The sequence below is a fragment of the Antechinus flavipes genome, chromosome 1 (assembly GCF_016432865.1).
Source record: "Antechinus flavipes isolate AdamAnt ecotype Samford, QLD, Australia chromosome 1, AdamAnt_v2, whole genome shotgun sequence".
NCBI lineage: Eukaryota > Metazoa > Chordata > Mammalia > Dasyuromorphia > Dasyuridae > Antechinus > Antechinus flavipes.
Genome location: NC_067398.1, coordinates 368,993,531 through 368,997,097, shown reverse-complemented (window position 1 = coordinate 368,997,097; position 3,567 = coordinate 368,993,531). Strand labels below are relative to the sequence as shown.

Here is a 3,567-nt window from a genome sequence, read left to right as displayed (position 1 = left end):
TGTATACAACCTTCATCAGTCTGACCAAGATCTTTGATGTTGTTAGTTATAATGACTTGTTGAAGATCATGGGAAAATTTGGCTGCCCAGAGATGTTTATCAGTAATATATGCCTGTTTTCTGATGGTATGTTGAAGGGATTTGAATTAAAAAATGATGCTTTCTTACTTTCCTAGTCATTAATGAAGTGAAGTAATGTTATGTTTTTGCTCCCAAGCTTTGACATGATTTTTTCATCAATGTCAGATGTCTTCAACAAGCAACAATATCATTAAGGTTAGCTACTACACACATAACAGATTATTTAACTGAAAAAGACTACAAACCAAGACTAAAGTCGAAGGAGAGCTGTTATGTGATTTTTTTGTTTGGAAATTATTGTGTACTCAATGCAGCCTCTGAATCTGAGTTGCAACAGAATATCGATTGATTCTTTGCCACTTGTGCTGATTTTGTCTTGACAATTAATACCAAGAAAACACAAATTATTTACCAGCTAGGATCACACCATTCATACATAGAACCATTGGTTACAGCAAATGTAGAAATTTTGAATGCTGTGGATAACTTCACTTACCTTGGTATATTTTTCAATGATTTACACAAGGATGATGGGTTGATGCACTCATTGCCAGAACTAGGTCAATATTTGGGAAGTTCTGAAAGAAAGTATAGGAGAGAAGAAATACTTGGTTGACTACCAAACTGAATGAAGATCTACAGAGATGCTGTGCTGATCTTATTATTATGTATGTTTAAAACCTTGTCAATCTACCAGAAAATTGAATATCTCCACTAACTATACATATGGAATAATTTTTTATAACTTGTGGTAGAGACTTCTGAACCTGTTTTATTTTGATCAGTTATAGTCAGACACAAAGTAGGTTAACATCAGCATTATGATATTATTTGGTCTTCATTGATTATGAAGGATAATAACACAGAGTAAATGTATAAAACTTACCAGAGGTGAGTTCTAGATTCCAGACTTGGAATTTTCTAGTGTAGCCTAAATCACTACTAATGCACTAAAAATATAAAGAGATATGGTGACATAAATCAGATTTTGTTTTATGAATATCCATTTGGCAGCTGGCAGCTGTTTGGAGGATATAGATAAATAGCATTCACTTTTATCCAGACAATCACTAATTAGGCATATATCTTAAGGTAAAAAAAAAGATTAAAAGGTTCAATCTATCCCAAACTACTAATAGCAATACTTTTTGCAGTAGCAAAAGTTTTAAGACAAAGCAGAAATCTGATTGGGGATAAATTAACCTAAATAAATTGTGGATATGACTATAATGGAATATAATGAGCCTCAAGAAACAATGAATTTGGAAAATACAGAGAAGCATGGGAAAATTGATGAGAAGTAATAAAGTATAGTAACAAGATTGAGAAATCAAGTAATCAATAAATAACAATTTATTAACTAGGAAAATAAGATGATAAAAAATTGTAAATAAAAAGAACAAAAAATGAAATAGGACATAATAATTAGCCAAGAGATTTGAAACAAGAATGTTAAAAATGTATCACCCCCATTCTTTGCAGGGGTGTGCTCCTAGTATTACTGTTACATAATACATTTAGTTAATACTGTTAAATTTGATGGCTATATTGTTTATGTAATAGTTGAATGATTTAGTATTTCAATTGTTACTCTATCCTACTTTAAGTGAAAAGTTAATCAATCTATCAATCATAGGTTTTAGTCTAAATGTGAAAATTTGTCCATATTAGTTATGTAGCAAAAAAAAAGTTTGTATAGGATAAGGAAATTTGGCTATATTTTAGGAATTTTCTACAAATTACCAAGTTAGTTGGGACAAAAATCATTCCAAAAAATTGGAAAGCATGGTTTTGCATTAAACCCTTTGTGAGAACAACCTTTCAGAGAAGCAAGAGTCTTAGTTTTTGCCTTAGATATCATTCTTTCCTTCTCTGTCTTTAGACAAACTAAAACTTGAAGGGGATAAAGGATGTCAGACTTTTCCCATCAATGTCCTATTAGTATCCTTGGTTCAGAAGATAGCAATGCCTTTACTAAGAGGCAAGGCCAGACAACATGTATTCATAGTTCAACAAGGAAATGAGCAAAATAAGTATACCATGTGTAAGAGAATCTTCTTGGACATCCCCATGTATAATAGAAATGGATCTCTAGCAAGTACCATCCTCAAGTTACTACTTTGCCATATGTACACTTTAAGTATATGTTTTAATTGATGGGTTTATTATAGATATTTTGGGATGGTTATAGCATCTTACCACATAGGATTAGTAGTATCTCTCTTTTTCTTTCTGACTGTCTCTGTCTCTGTCTCTCTAACTCTGCCTCTCTATCTCTGTGTTTGTCTTTCTGTCTCTGTCTATCTCTCCGTCTCCCTCTATCTCAGTCTGTCTGTCTGTCTCTCTGTGTCTCTGTTCCATCGTCTATCTCTTTATTGTTCCTGTCTGTTTATCTTTTTCCTTTCTTTTTCTATCTCTACTAATTGTACTTAGCTGTTTAAATGACTTTAGTTCATAGCATTAGGGAATCATGTCCCAATTCCTTTTTCAAGAAAACAATAAGAATGTTTGATATGTAACCTAAGATAAAGTTCCTCAAAACTTTTATATCTAGTTTTGTTGAACTTTTAAACACATCAGTCTTTCTTTTAAAAATTAATTGTTAGGCTCTTCCCTTGAGCCATCCTAGATAATCATTTAAATTTGTGAGGTATTCTTTTGAACTAGAGAACCCCACAAAATCATGCAAGTCTAGCAGCTCAGATCTTTAAATTATCCACTTGAAGAATATCTGTGAAATAGCCCAAACTATTAAAGTCATGTATTTCCTAAAGGCCACCAAATATTTGAAAGATATCACATTGAAGAAATAATGTGTTCCTTTCTGCAGATATAATGATGGACTTGGAAGGTATGCTCAGGCTAAGCAATGGCATTAGACACAAGATCACTAGCTCCAAAATAGTGCTGAGTTCTTTGTGCAAGTAGTTTAAAATGCAGAGTAATGTAGAACTGAAGGGTTTGAATATGGATTCTCTTTTCATTGAATATATTCAGATTAACAAGGTTCCCAGAATATGACAGCTCACTTAAAGGGCTCATGATCAAATCAATTCATACAAGAATTCTCTTTTCCATATTGAGATGATACTTACTAAAAAAGAACAAATTGTTCCCAAACCATAAGATATTGCTCAAAAGAAAAAGATAGCCCAAAAGAAACAGAAGAAACAAAGGTTATAACCTGGGAGTAAATATGACAGTGCAAATAAAAATGAAATCAATTTTTAAAAAATTGTAAGTAGGATGGCTGTCTGTTGAAGAAATAGAAATATATGTAGAAAAGAAAGTAATTTAAAAACAATTTATAATGATAGAACTTAAAATAATTTTTTGAAATACATTTAAATTTAAAAATTATTCTTCTAAACTTGTCAAACACTGACAATCTTTTTTTTTTTCCCTGATCAAGCAGGCAACAAGAATTTTTTTCTTTTTCATTTTTTAAATAGTTTTGTATATACAAAACATATGCAAAAACTTCTG

The 3,567-nt window shown here is 31.4% G+C and overlaps 1 pseudogene; it reads left to right on the top strand.

Moving 5' to 3' along the window:
* Positions 1–1,301: 1,301 nt before the first annotated feature.
* Positions 1,302–3,264, top strand: LOC127545843 (60S ribosomal protein L17-like; annotated as a pseudogene).
* Positions 3,265–3,567: the final 303 nt, after the last annotated feature.